Here is a 15368-nt window from a genome sequence, read left to right as displayed (position 1 = left end):
TCATCTCCTGTAGTCGCATTCGCAGTCTGGTCATCTCCTGTAGTCGCATTCGCAGTCTGATCAACTCCTGTAGTCGCATTCGCAGTCTGATCATCTCCTGTAGTCGCATTCGCAGTCTGATCATCTCCTGTAGTCGCATTCGCAGTCTGGTCATCTCCTGTAGTCGCATTCGCAGTCTGATCATCTCCTGTAGTCGCATTCGCAGCTGGTCATCTCCTGTAGTCGCATTCGCAGTCTGGTCATCTCCTGTAGTATGTCGCATTCACAGTCTGATCATCTCCTGTAGTCGCATTCGCAGTCTGATCATCTCCTGTACTATGTCGCATTCGCAGTCTGGTCATCTCCTGTAGTCGCATTCGCAGCTGGTCATCTCCTGTAGTATGTCGCATTCACAGTCTGATCATCTCCTGTAGTCGCATTCGCAGCTGGTGATCTCCTGTAGTCGCATTCGCAGTCTGGTCATCTCCTGTAGTCGCATTCGCAGTCTGATCATCTCCTGTAGTCGCATTCGCAGTCTGGTCATCTCCTGTAGTCGCATTCGCAGTCTGATCATCTCCTGTAGTCGCATTCGCAGCTGGTCATCTCCTGTAGTCGCATTCGCAGTCTGGTCATCTCCTGTAGTATGTCGCATTCACAGTCTGATCATCTCCTGTAGTCGCATTCGCAGTCTGATCATCTCCTGTACTATGTCGCATTCGCAGTCTGGTCATCTCCTGTAGTCGCATTCGCAGCTGGTCATCTCCTGTAGTCGCATTCGCAGTCTGGTCATCTCCTGTAGTATGTCGCATTCACAGTCTGATCATCTCCTGTAGTCGCATTCGCAGTCTGGTCATCTCCTGTAGTCGCATTCGCAGTCTGATCATCTCCTGTACTATGTCGCATTCGCAGTCTGGTCATCTCCTGTAGTCGCATTCGCAGCTGGCCATCTCCTGTAGTCGCATTCGCAGTCTGGTCATCTCCTGTAGTATGTCGCATTCACAGTCTGATCATCTCCTGTAGTCGCATTCGCAGCTGGTCATCTCCTGTAGTCGCATTCGCAGTCTGGTCATCTCCTGTAGTATGTCGCATTCACAGTCTGATCATCTCCTGTAGTCGCATTCGCAGTCTGATCATCTCCTGTAGTCACATTCGCAGTCTAGTCATCTCTTGTAGCATGTCGCATTTGCAGTCACTGTATTTTATGTGAAATATATATGCATATGAGTGTATCTTTTTTTTTTTTTTTTTTTGGTGGGGAGTGGATCTTGGGTGGGAGTTCCCACACTTTTTTCCCCAGGACTTGACCCCTGCTTCTACCCCCCTGCCTGTTTATATAAGCCACAGCCATGGCATTGTCTGTTAGTATCTGAACATGCTGAGAATGAAGATCCTGAGAAAATTACTCTAGAGCTAAGGCAATCGCCTTGAGCTCTCTCCAGTTTGAGGATCTTGCAGCCTCTTCCTTGGACCAGCTTCCCTAAGTGAAACTCTTTCCTAGGTGGGCCCCCCAACCCCAGGAGCTGGCATTGGTTGTCAATCTTTTCTCATCTGGAAAAGCCCAGACTAACCCCTCCGATAGGATATCCTGCCTCCATCAATATAGTGATCTTTTCACCTGAGTTGGAATTTTTATCTGTTTCTAGGGATACCACCTTGTGATCCCAAGATCTCAGAAGAAAAGCCTGTAGACACCTGAAGTGTTGCCTTGACCACTGAACGGCTGGCATTGATGAAGTCAGAACCCCCAAGCTGACATAACTTTTCTTACCGTCAGACGCTGGTTGGTCTGCGGTATCGAGACTGCATCGTGAATCTTGTCCTTCTTGTCTAAAGGAAGAAAGATCTTTTGATCCACAGAATTGATTAGATACTCTCGAAACCGAATTCCCTGAGATGGGTCTAGAGATGACTTTTGGAGGTTTAAAATTCAACCCAGAGCCTGGCTGCGTGCTCTGCCTAAATTATTCTGTAATTCTTCGATTGATGGGGCAAAAAATAGCAGATCATCTAAATATGGAATAACTGCAATTCCCTGAAGACGAAGCGGAGCTAATGCTTCTGCCATTACTTTCGTGAATATTCGGGGTGAATATGATAGACCGAAGGGTAAGGCCCTGAACTGTAGATGATGAACCACGCCTTCCATCCTCACCGCCAACCTGAGATACCTCTGAAACTGGGGTGAGATCGGAATATGCAGATATACATCCTTTAATTCTACTGACGCCATGAAGTAACCTGGTGTCAGTGGGTTCCTGACCAAAAATATTGAGTCCATCTTGAACTTTCTGCATTTGATGGATTCGTTTAGAGGTTTTAGATTGAGAATTAACCAACATTTTTCTGATTTTTTACCAGGAAGACATGAGAATAGAACCCGTCCTGCCGTTCCCTAAGGCTGCTTTCACACTGGGGCGGTATTCAGGCGTTACAGCGCTAAAAATAGCGCCTGTGTAACGCCTGAAAAAAACCGGCCCCTTTAACTCCAGTGTGAAAGCCGGAGGGCTTTCACACTGGAGCGATGCGCTGGCAGGACGGTGAAAAAAGTCCTGCTAGCCGCATCTTTGCAGCGGTGAAGGAGCGGTGTATTCACCGCTCCTATACCGCTCCTACCCATTGAAATCAATGGGACACCGCGCCAATACCGCCGGCAAAGCGCCGCTGCAGCGGCGCTTTGCGGGCGGGTTTAACCCCTTTTCAGGCGCTAGCGGGGGTTAAAACCACCCCGCTAGCGCCCGCACACCGCCGCTAAAACGACGGTAAAGCGCCGCTAAAAATAGCGCCGCTTTACCGCCGACGCTGCTCCCGCCCCAGTGTGAAAGCAGCCTTAGTGGCACTTGGATTATTACACCCTGCTGCATCAGTTTCACTAGAGAGGACTTCATGGCCAGGACTTTTACTGGATCTCGTGGGGTATTTGTTATCAAAAACCTTTTTGGGGGGCTTTTGGTAAACTCGAGTGTGTAGCCTTGCGAGAGAGTGGTCAGAATAAACTGATTTGAAGTTCTCTGACCACTGTGGAAGGAACTCTTGTCTTCCTCCCACCCGCAGGGATGAGTCATTGTGACTTTTCAGCCTGTGCAGGAGGATGGAAGAGAATTCCGCCTTTACCTTTCCTTTTCTGTGCGGACCAATTTTTTCTTTTCCCCTGAAACTTGGTGTCCTGATCCCGAGCTTTTTGGAGATCGAAAAAGACATTTTGGAACCTGCTTTTTCTTTTTGACTGGGAAGGATCTCTTTTTATCGGCTGTCCTGTCAAAAATATTATCGAGGTCAGGGCCAAAGAGAGGATCACCCGAAAAGGGAATCCCACACAGTTTGCTCTTTGATGCTGAATTACCTGGCCAGGTCTTAAGCCATAAAGCTCTCCTTGCAGCATTTGTTAAAGCTGCTGATCTAACTGACATCTTAATTGCTTCAGCTGAAGCATCAGCAATATAAGCAACTACAGAGACCAGGGTAGGAAAAGAATATAAAATCTCCTGTTTAGGGGAATCTGCCTCAATATGCGATTTTAGCTGGTTAACCCAGTATTCTAGATTCCTGGCTACACATGTTGTGGCCATTGCTGGCTTTAAATTGCTCATGATTGATTGCCATGATCTCTTAAGCAAAAGATCCATGCGTTTGTCCATTGGATCCTTCAGAACCCCCATGTCTTCAAAAGACAGGTCTGTGATCTTGAGACCTGGGAGAAGGCAGCATCTAACCTGGGCACCTTGTGCCACACCTCAGAAGTGTCCACCTCGAAAGGAAAACGCCTCTTGTGTGCTTTGGAAAAAAAAAAGGGTTTTCTCTCCAGATCCTGCCATTCTTTCCTAATGGCCTCAGAGATGTCCGAATGAACTGGGAATGTCCACCCTTTAGGTTAATTTAACCCTGCATGCATGCGGTCATGGAGAGATAATTATTTTTCTTCATTTAAGCCAAGCGTAGCATGAATAGCTTTAAAGGAGCCCATCTACCTCTTCTAGAGACAGTTTGAATTTAGAGGGAACTGTTTCAGCCTCCTCAACCTCCTCCTCCGAATCTTTAACAGAAGGAGCAGGGGAATGCTCTTCCCTATTTGAAGGGTCTTCAGGAAGAGTTTCCAACTCCGTGATAGGAAGAGAACCCTGAGGAATACTCTGAAGTGGAAGGCTGACTAGCAGCTGGATTTACTAATGAGTCATGAAAAGTTTGTATCGTGGCATATAGTTCTTTTACAGAGGCAACCAGATCACCACAAACAGAAGCTGATTCCTCCTTAACTTAAGAAGTGATGCAAGCACTGCATAAGGCTTTTCCCCCCATTTTCTCCCAAAAATCAACAACAGGGGACCTTTAGTGAGACCTAGTCTCTGTATTCACAAGGACCACCACACAGATGCAGTAAGAAGAGACCAGTCAGCCTCAAAGTAGGCTGCATAAAAAAAGTACTTCATCAGCGGGATCCACAAAGTGAGTTATTTGTGACCGGCTGCTGGTTCAGGGAGAGGGGCTGACACTCTTCCTTGTAGCCAAGGCACTCCCTCATAGTTCAAACAGGGCTCATTCAGTCTCTGTAAACAGATGTAATGCAGCCGTGAATGGGAGATCATGGAAGAGGCTTGAAACGCACCGTGGAGTGCACCGCGGCGCAAGGTTGATGACGTCAGGAATTCTGCGATGCGTTTCCGAGTATACGAGCCATGGATGAAAGCACGGCGGTACTCCTTTGTCAAGCATAGTATGCTTGACAAAGGAGTGCCGCCGTGCTTTTATCCATAGAAGTGTGTCAGCCCCTCTCCCTGAACCCGTAGCCGGTCACAAATAACTCACTTTGTGGATCCCGCTGATTAAGTACTTTTTATGTAGCCTACTTAGCCTACTTTGCAGTTGCCCCCATCCAGGATTGGATACAAAACCATTTACCATACATGAGACTGGTTGGGACTAGTAGTTCTTCTTCCTGAATGCTTCGCTGTAATCCTTCATGTAAGTGGATATTTGTTTTTAACCACTTCCCACCCGGCCAATGCACATATACGGCCGGGTGGGAGCCGTCTACTTCTGATAGAACGTTCAGGAACGTCCACCAGAAGGAGCGGGATCGCGCGTGTGCCCGCGCAGCGGCGCGATCCCGATGCGCCCGTGTCACCCGGACACGGCGCATCTCAGATTGGCAGGAGGGCTCTCTGATTGGCCCTCCTGATCACATGACGGCCGTGTCCAATCACGGCCGTCGTGTGATGTAAACAAACAGCCGGTTGCTAGGCAATTGGCTCCTCCTCTCCTCACACAGAAGTCATCGCTGAGGAGAGGAGAGCAGATCGCTGCAGCCGGCTGATGATCAGTGAGTATGAGCTGTTTTTTACAGCTTTTTACTAACTGATCACCAGCCTAGTGTAATACACAACACACACCACACAGTATAAACACAGTCCCCACATATGTCCCCAAAACATACATGTCCCCAAATAATAAAAACACATGTCCCTAATAATAAAAACATGTCCCTCACATATGTCCCACTAAAATCACATGTTCCAATGATTATCTGCACACGTATATACGTGATCACCTGCACACATATGTACATGATCATTTGCGTACATATGTCCGTGATCACACAAACCAATTATTATACACTTAACGGAATTTTTTTTACCAAAAACATGTAGCAGAATACATTTTGGCTTAAATTTATGACAAAATTTGATTTTATTGGATTTCTTTTAAAATAGAAAAAAGAAAATATTGTTTTTTTTCCAAATTTCCGTTTTTTTGCGCTTATATCGCAAAAAATAAAAAAACTGAGTCGTGAATAAATACCACCAAAATAAAGCTCTATTTGTGCAAACAAAATGATAAAAATTTCATTTGGGTACAGTGTAGCATGACCGCGCAATTGTCACTGAAAGCGCTAGAGCGATGAAAGCTGAAAATTGGGCTGGGAAGGAAGGGGGTGAAAGTGCCCTGTATTGAAGTGGTTAATAAATTGTTAATTGATATATACTCTGTTTTTGTTCCCCGCATTCTTGACAGTCGGAATTTGGTGTGATTGTGTGTAGGCAAGTCCGCTTGAGCGGAATTCCGTCGGAAAAACCGTCAGAGTTTATTCTGACTGAAAAACCGGTCGTGTGTACGCAGCATTAGAAGTAATATATAAATGTGAAAAAAACATTCCATGCTATACCTGTGTAGACAACACCTATTACTCATAGTTTCATAGTTAGTAAGGTTGAATAAAGACACCAGTCTATCCAGTTCAACCTGAGTGAGTGTCTACAATTGTCCCTATCCCTGTACATTGCACACTCTCATTAGTCCCTACCCTCAAGAAGCCCACAATCCAAGGTGCCCATTCATACACTAGGGCCAATTTTGGACAGATGACAGATACCTGAGTGTCTTTGGATTGTGGGAGGAAACTGGAGTACCTGGAGGAAACCCACACAGGCCCAGGGAGAGCATGCAAACTCCAGGCAGATAGTGTCACGGTTGGGATTTGAACCAGCGACGCTTCTTACTGCTAGGTGAGAGTGCTAACCACTACACCACTGTGCCACCCTAATAATGCCCTACTCAACTGTATATACACTATAGAAAGCAGCTAACAACTGTGAATCCAGCCACCTGTACAAAATGCAATGAATCTATATAGTCACAAAAAAGGTTCAGCACTCTCCTTCAATATAGTGCATGGAAATTATAGTGCATAAATAAAAATCTGAAAACAGTGTAAAAATCATCTATATATAATACATTTTTGTAATTCCAGTTTCCTTTAAATATATATACAATCCATCAATAAATGATTCCATGTCTGTTAAAAAAAAAAGTGCAGTCCCAGACACCAACAGATCTTCAATAATTGCCTCTGATCACCACAGTGCCCTTCACAATACCTATGGATAGACCTCCCTAAAAAACAGTTTACAGCCTGTGTAAGATTTTTATATTGCATTTAAAGCAGAGCTCCACCCTAAAGTGGAGCTTCCGCTCATTGGAACCCTCCCCCCCTCCGGTGCCACAATTGGCACCTTTCAGGGGGGAGGGGGGTGCAGGTACCTGTACAGTACAGGTATCTGCACCCACTTCCAGCATAGATATCCGCAGAATCTGCGGATATTTATGCCCCTTTCCGCAGGTCCCCTCACTGTCTGCTGGGAAACACACGGATCCCAGAGACAGCGGGGACCATCCTTATTGTGCAGCGCGACTCGCGCATGCGCAGTAGGGAACCGGGAAATGAAGCCGCAAGGCTCCACTTCCTGATTCCCATACCCAGACGATCGAGAGATCGGCTTTGGGTGCCGACATCGCGGGCGAGCTGGGCTGGTAAGTGTCCTTATTTTAAAAGTCAGCAGCTGCAGTATTTGTAGCTGCTGGCTTTTAAATAAAAAAAAACTCCCGCTTTAATGTAATGTAGTACCCTCTAGTGTGCTATAAGTGTAAATAGTTTTTTTGTAAAGTGTAGGTAAACTGTTCAGGCTTGGCAGACAGTCAAACGTGTGTGTGTTTTTTCTGGGTTGGGCAGAGATCCAGGGAGGGCTGGATAACTCACAGGCAGCATTAATGAAACCTCCTCCCTACTCCTCAAACTTACTAGGAACTGCCAGAAGAATAGGAGGGGAAGTAAGTTAGAGCTGACTGCAGTATTCAAGAGGGCCTTGACTAAATCCCCAACAGATGGGTTGGCAGGGGGCAGACCCCCTAACACTCAGGGTCATCCCAGCTGGGGCAGTGGAGTTCGGGTGGAAGATGGAGTGCTAGGCTGTATATGGCCCTTGTAGTTGCCTCCTAGTCTGGGGGTGACCTCAGGCCAAGGCTCAGGTGCGGAAGGGACCCCCTTCATGACACACAGAGGTGTCCTGATCAAGAGACACAGGAGCAAGGTTGAGGACAGCAGGAGAACACTGCTGGGCAAATCTCCAGGAAGGAAGACAGCCAGAAGGGCTGGTGAGTGTACAGTCAGAAGACTGAGAGGCATGCCTAAGAGAACTGGGTGGAAGCAGTCTGAGATGGATGCAGAGTCTGTGAGGAATGTGGAGTCTTAGCCAGGAGGGCTAATGAAAGGGGCATCTGCAGCCAGATGGGCTGCCAGTGCATGAAGAGGTGCTGGGATCAGTTGCCACAGGAGTAGGAATGCTGAGCACTGGGACTTTGTTTGCTATACAACCAAAGAGACCCACAATCTCTGCCTATAAAGGGCATTCGCTAAGGTCTGATTGTGCTCTTGTCAAACCATACTAATGCCCCGTACACACGAGAGGGATTAAGTCTGACAGACCTCCAAAGGAGTTCCGCCGGAGTTCCGACGGAGTTCTGGCGGACTTTTCGACCGAACGGACTTGACCACACACCATCACACCAAACTCCGACGGAGTCGAACGTGATGACGTACGACTGGATTCGACGTAGGAAGTTCCTAGACAGTAGCCAATAGCTGCCCTAGCGTCGGTTTTAGTCCGTCGGAGTAGCACACACACGAGCGGATTTTTCAAAGGGGACCGGGTCCGGCGGAGTTCCGTCGGGAAAATTTAAAGCATGCTTCATTTCTAAAGTCCGTCAGACTTTAGCTTTGCTAAAGTCCGTTGCAGCCCACACACGATCGGATAGTCCGCCGGACTCAGTCCGTCGGAGTTTGGATGTCGAAAAGTCCGCTCGTGTGTACGGGGCATTAGTGTCAGTTGGTCTTGGGAGTTGTTCTACAAGCAAGATTGTGCTGGAGGTAGAAGGAGAAGTGTATATACAGGCTGTATATAGTTTGTGTCTCTGAAGAGTTCTGAGTTTGATCAAGTGGGCATCCCATAATAACCCCAACCCTATCCAAGTTCAATTCCCCTAATAAAATACAAAAACAAAGCTGCAAAGACTGTCTTCCTACTACAGTGTGCTGTGGAAATTTCATGTGCCTGGCTGTGCAGGGTGGGAGATATTTCATTCACCAGCAGCTCCTGCGGGGGTAGCACTACATTAACAATGTTAAAGCTTTTCTAATTTTATATATTGGGTTCGTTAATGGTACCTTAAAAAGTCCCTTCCACCTGTAGTTTCTCTGTATGTTTTTTTTTTTTTTCATTCAGACATATTAATTTTGCCTTGATTGCAAGGCACTGGATCCTGGGTTTAGATTTCAGTATGAATGCTACCACTACAGAATTAATTTCTTCTCGTTGTGTTCTCATGAGCTTCCTCCTAATGCCCTGGTTTCCTCCAGCAATCCAAAAACATAGTAGTTGGACAAGGGCTAAATTTGAATGTTTCTTTGTAATGTTCTGTGGAAAAACCGTCAACCACATGAATAAAGGAAAAAAATGCAAAGACCAATTAAAGTTCAATTTTCACTGATACCGTGTTACATTTTCTTGTTATTTTTTTAACCACATTGTTCACCATATGTGATGAAACAGAATTCAGGGCTCACCTATTCAAACTCTTTAAAGAAATTGTATCAAGATCCTTTACCTCTAACACCTGCCTGCCTTGCTAGAGAGCTGTAGAATTCAGGGCCAGTTTGCTGTTTCGGCTCCCTGAAGAAAGAATAAAGTTAAAACATCTGTTAATTTATAAACCAATTTAACCATGACTGGTTAATAAATGGCTAACATCTGCTGAGACTGGTGTGGATCTGTGCTGGGGACGCCACTCTGGGACCAAAAAAAGAACAGATTGATCTAGGGAAGGCCGTGCTGGCTTCTGGCCGTACAAAGCTTTATTAGGACACTTATTTTCTGGATAAACATTCATTAGTATCTTCCTGCTGAAAAAAAAGTGCTGAAAAACCAAAATATTTTAAAGCCAAATAGGAAGGCAAGGTGGATTTTGGTTCAGTTAATCCATTATTATTCAGCCAGTTCAAATATGATATTGGTGAAAATGTATAACCTATTAAAATAAACACTTATGCCCTGTACACACGGTCGGACTTTCCGACGGAAAATGTGCGATCTAATCTTGTTGTCAGAAAAAGTTGTGTGGGCTCCATCGGACTTTTTCCGTTGGAATTTCCGACACACAAATTTTGAGAGCAGGATATAAAATTCTGATGGACAAAGTGCATCGCATGCTCAGAATAAATTATGAGACGAAAGCTATTGGCTACTGCCCTCTTTATAGTCCCGTCGTACGTGTTCTATGCCACCGAGTTCAGAACGATCAGGTTTTCCGACAACTTTGTGCGACTGTGTGTATGCAAGACAAGTTTGGGACAAAATGGGTCAGAAAAAATCAGACGGATTTTGTCATTGGAATGTCCGACCGTGTGTACAGGGCATTACAGGTAAAATGGGCAGGCGTATGGCCTTTGGCTGTGTTAGAGAATATTCTGGGTGACTGACAAAAAGAGAAGTTTTCTATCAAGGAAAGTGTTTATGTTAAAGGATAAGTTTACATTTGGAAACATGGTACTGTACATGTTCCATCCATTTTTAGGGTGGAATATGTAACATGTTCCCAATGCTGCACATGCTGCCTGATCTACCCCCCCCCCCCACCCCCCCTGGAGCAGCAGCGTGTGGTTCTTAACGAGCTACCATGGCGCTGGTAAAGGATTAAAGCGGCTGCGGATCGGACCCACATAAGCCAATGCTTCCTGTATAGTGCCAGCTCCTGTCACAGGTGGAGTGATGCCAAATGCACTCTGCCTGGGACTACAACAGCCAGCGATACCTGAATGGGAGACTGTTATTAAAGGTACATTTATTACTAAAATCACAGTGTATATATGGGCATATCTGTTTTGCAGTGGTCACTGGGTTGCTTTCAATCTGATCCACACTGAGCCATAGACTTCTGTTATTACTTGTGGGTTTGGTGTGCTTTCAGAAAGTGCACCACAACTGCCTGATATAATAGAGTAGTAGCAAGGTCTCGGGCCTTGTCCAGTCAAATGAGAACTTTCCAGGTCAAAGATAGCCAACATCCTTCTGTATGTGGTGGGTTGTGAGGCATAGTGGGTACAAGGTGGACAAAGTTATTGGATGTAAAAGGTTTTATTTCTCTTAACAGTCCTTTTTATATTTTTGAGGGAAAGAGGTTAGGGCCAGGACAACCTTAAGTAGAGGCAGACTCCGAGACTTCAATAGGAGGACAGCTGTGCAGGGAAAGGCACCAGCAAGGCGCCACATCTGCACATGCAGGAATACTGATTCCTATGGCAACAGTCTTTAACAGTTCCTAACTCAACTTAACAGTTCCTTCAGCTTCACTACAACTGCTTCTTGTAGTTCTTCAACACTGAGCTCCAGGTCTCTCACTAGACCTCGATTCACTGACTGTAGCAGGGGCATTCCAGAGACGTCTCAAGCTTCACAGTTGCTGACCGGCTCGGCCCCTAGTGTGACACACAAGACTGCTCTGCAAGTGTTACCTTTGCTGATTGGGTCCCTGACTTGATTAATCCCTGAAGTTTCCCGATTCTCCACCATGCTCATTCAAGGAGAATGCTTCCAGTACTGTTTCCAGTACTTGCTTCGGTTACTCACTGTGGTCCCTGGTAATAAGGTGGTTGGTCCCTTTGTGGCAACAGCTTCCCTTCTACCTCTGACCACTGACAGGTTCTCTGGCTGGCAGAACCGTCACTTCTGGTTGGACTACAAGCTGCAATCCCAACCCTGTGCTGCTCTTACTTCTGGATAGGCCCTTACACAGCTTAGCAGCCAGATGCCCCAATCTCTGGCCTAGCAGCCCAGGGCACATGGTACACATCCGCCCAGACAGCCGTCCAGGTGGCACCGAACATAGATCACCTGACTCCATCCAAATATACAGGCTCTCCCAGCAGGCCAAGGGATTCAAGAAAACCCCTGCCCATTGGCTGAGATACCCCATATACCCATAACCTGACCTTGAGTTGTCCTTCTCATATCTAGTACTACCAAGTGCCCAGCCACCTAGTGGTAGAAGAGAAAAGTACAGCCAGGCCAAGCTGAGGGAGAAATCAATGGATCTCTAACAACTGACTAGCAATTGAGCAGGGTAACTACTCCTGGCAAGTAAATTTGTGAGCAGCATTCCTGACTAAACCCCAGGGTGCTACATCCTCCCCCTGCCAAAGAAACGTCTCAGAGTTTGCAGAAAAATAATTTGAGCTCCCAAGCATGAGAGCGAATGCCCATGCAAAAACTGGGATGGGTGGGTAAACAGGGAAAGAGTTAACAATATAAAATAAACATGTGTGACGTACCACATGAAAATAGTTAGTCACATACGACATTCTAATATCAAAAATAGTTATGTACATTTTTGAAGGCAAATAAAGTGAGTCCCGCAGCTAACAACCACAAGTGGGAGGTAGGTGTAAGAACGGCATGACATGTGCTGGACTGTACAGTTGCCGTTTTAAGGAATGGCTGGTCCCTTTAAGGGTTAGGGGGTGGGCGGAGCCACAGCATCTAGTACGTGCTAGCAGAGGTAATGCTAGCAGTCTGAGAGCGGAGGAGGAAGTGATCAGACACACCCTTCCGCTCTGTGTACTAAAATTTCAAGATGGCGGCAGCGGCAGACTTTCTGGCACAATTGCGCTCAGCTTTGACTACCCAGGGTGCCGCATGGCTACAACAGCAGATAGCGGCTATGGCGGCGGACGGAGGTGCGGCGGCCGGCGGGGGAGCTGAGTTTACACCTTGGGTGCGGCGTTCTAGGCCGCCTGAGCAGTACAGCCCGGATGTCGGTCTGGGTGGCCCCCAGGGAGCTTCTCCTGGGATGGTTCGGAGGGGGATCGAAGCGGTGGCTCGTCCCCATCAGCAGGACACCCCGGCCTCCACCCCATCGGGGGTCAGGAGCGGCAGGCATACCACAAGGGGGGGGGGCGAGGAGAACGGGACAGGACACTGCAGTGGAGGAGACAGGCACAGCCACAGGAGGGACAGGGGATTCGGGTCCATCCAGACAGTGGGGCCAGGAGGTCCAGCGGGTGGGGGGCCATGCAGTAGGTGCGCCCCCCAGTCCCAGACCGGCCGGAGTACAATGGAGGGGTGGCCAGGGTGTGGGGCGGCCATCGGGTGCAGGGGGAAGTGCGGATGGCGGTGGGCCTGGACGCCGTGGTCAGGCTGTGCAGTAGGTGGGGATCCAGGCGATAGGAACAGCCCCCAGTCCGCGACAGACCGTCAGTGGGCAGAGGAGTGGTCAGGGGGCCAGGGGGTGGTCATGGAGATGCTGGACGAAGGGAGTCGGATGGACCGGAGGCGCAGGAGCGTTTCACCAAGGCGGGAGGGCGGGGCTGGTGGGCGGAGGAGCAGGGACTCTCTTCCACAGCGCCCCAGACCCCTGGCCGACGGAGCAGGCTCGTCCGGGATTCGTACTCCCCACCAGCAGCAGGAGGTCGCGGGCGGGAGGTCCGAAGGCAAATTGTCGGAGTCAGATGGCGAGGAAGATTGTTGTCGGTTGTCTGCGTTGGGTCCGAAGGCGGCGGCTGTGAGGCCCGGTCCTGGGCAGCCCGGTGAGTGTGAATCTTCTGTTTTTATTACATCTTTGTTACATGACTTGCTGGCACGGGGTAGTTCACAGAGTAGGGACAGGGCCGGGGGGGCGGTAGTGGACCTTCCGGCAGTGAGGGAAAGGGACACGCGGGTGGGGCAGGACGGCCTGGGGGGCCTGCTGCTGGGGCTCAAGGAGCTGGTTCGGAAGTTTGAGCAAGGGGAGGCGAGTGGTCCGGCACAGGCGTGGCGTCCGGTAACTGCGTCTGCCTCTGGCGTGGTTGTAACCGGGGTGCAGGCGCCCTTGGGCACTTCAGTCGCACCCACCGAAAAGCCGGCCGGCTCGAGTGTGGATGGGGATGTGGCTAAGAATCCGGAGAAGAGCGCGGATGCTGTGCGGCTGGCGGAGGCGGCGAAGAGCGAGGTCTACGTCTGCTTTGAGGGCCCGTTAGGAGCACATCTGAAGCCAGAGGTGAAGGAGAAGATTTGGAAAGGTGAGTACATCGAAATCTTCACCCTGTTGCCGCTGCAGAAGTTCAGCCTGGATAGGTTGAAGCCCGAGTAGAGGAAGAAGGAGGACGAGGAGAAGCGTAGGTATCGGTTGATCCCTCGTACCTTTGCTAATTGGCTGCAGGCCTTTGCCATTTTGGTAAGCGTTGTGGGGGAAAAAGCTCCGGAACACTGTTCCGAACTATTCGTGTACTTGGAAGCCAACAGCGAAGCGCATAGGACTTATGGAGGAACGGCATGGCTTTGGTATGACGAGCAATTCAGGCAGCGGATGGCAGTCCGACCGTCGCTTCGCTGGGACCATAAGGACATTAGCCTATGGATGAAGTTGATGACGGCGGCGCGGGCACCTAACCAGTTTTTTCAGCTGGGGGTCGGAGGTTCGGCAACCTCAAGGCAACCGACCAAAAAACGTTGGGGTTTCTGCTGGCAGTTTAATGAGGGCTCCTGCAAGTTTGGGGCCAACTGCCGATTCAACGTGTTCTGGCTGTGGGGGATCTCACCCTCTGGCAATATGTTTCCGGAAAGGAAAGGGACGTCCCGGAGATCTTGGGAACAAGAGGCAACGACTCCGGTGCGGGTGGAAAGGATGCTACCTTTCCTTCGTAGATACCCTGACCAGGTGGGGGATCCCTTGTTCTCTTACAATTTGAAGTCTGCGTTGCTGCACTCAGTGGTTGTCACCGAAAAATTGGGGAAAGAAGTTGCATTGGGATGCATAGCCGGCCCTTTTAAGGAGGCGCCCCTTCCAGATATGGTGGTTTCACCACTGGGGGTGATGCCAAAGAAGGAGCCCAATAAGTTTAGGTTAATTCACCACCTGTTGTTCCCCAAAGGGGCTTCCGTCAATGATGCCATCGCCCGGAGGAGTGTGCGGTGACGTACACTTCTTTTGATGCGGCCATTTCGTGGGTTTGGCGTTATGGCCGAGGGACTTTGATGGCAAAATCGGACATCGAATCGGCTTTTCGGCTTCTGTCAGTGCACCCAGATAGCTTTTGACTGTTGGTTTGTATTTGGGAGGGGGGTTTTACGTGGATCGTTGCCTGCCGATGGGTTGTTCGATTTCGTGTGCCTTCTTCAGCTTAGCTCCTTTTTGGAATGGGCAGTTCGGGAGGTGTCGGGCATCAACTCGGTCATCCACTATTTGGACGACTTCTTATGTGTTGGCCCAGCAGGCACCAATGTCTGCGTAGTTCTGTTGGGTACGCTGCAGCACTTGGCGGAGCGTTTCGGGGTACCTTTGGCTCCGGAGAAAACGGAGGGCCCCATGGATTGCATTGTATTTTTAGGAATCGTGATTGATTCGGTAAAGATGGAGTGTAAGTTGCTGGTGGACAAGCTGGAGCGACTTCAAGAGGAAATTCGTGGGACCATTGGGATCCGGAAGTTGCAACTGCAGCAGTTGCAGTCGCTCCTTGGAAAACTGGATTTTGCGTGTCAGGTTATGCCGATGTAACGTGTATTTTGCAGGCATCCGGGCTCCCACTCATTACA

General features: G+C 48.6%; 1 pseudogene; it reads right to left on the bottom strand.

Annotated features, from left to right (window-relative positions):
* The window catches only part of LOC143934795 (E3 ubiquitin-protein ligase UBR1-like), a 71363-nt pseudogene extending 69045 nt beyond the window's left edge, over positions 1-2318 (bottom strand).
* Positions 2319-15368: the final 13050 nt, after the last annotated feature.

The sequence above is a fragment of the Lithobates pipiens genome, unplaced genomic scaffold, assembly GCF_037356315.1.
Source record: "Lithobates pipiens isolate NorthernLeopardFrog02 unplaced genomic scaffold, aLitPip1_a1.2 Scaffold_28, whole genome shotgun sequence".
Taxonomy (NCBI): Eukaryota; Metazoa; Chordata; class Amphibia; order Anura; family Ranidae; genus Lithobates; species Lithobates pipiens.
Note: the sequence above shows the minus strand (reverse complement) of the source record. Positions and strands in the feature narration are given on the sequence as shown.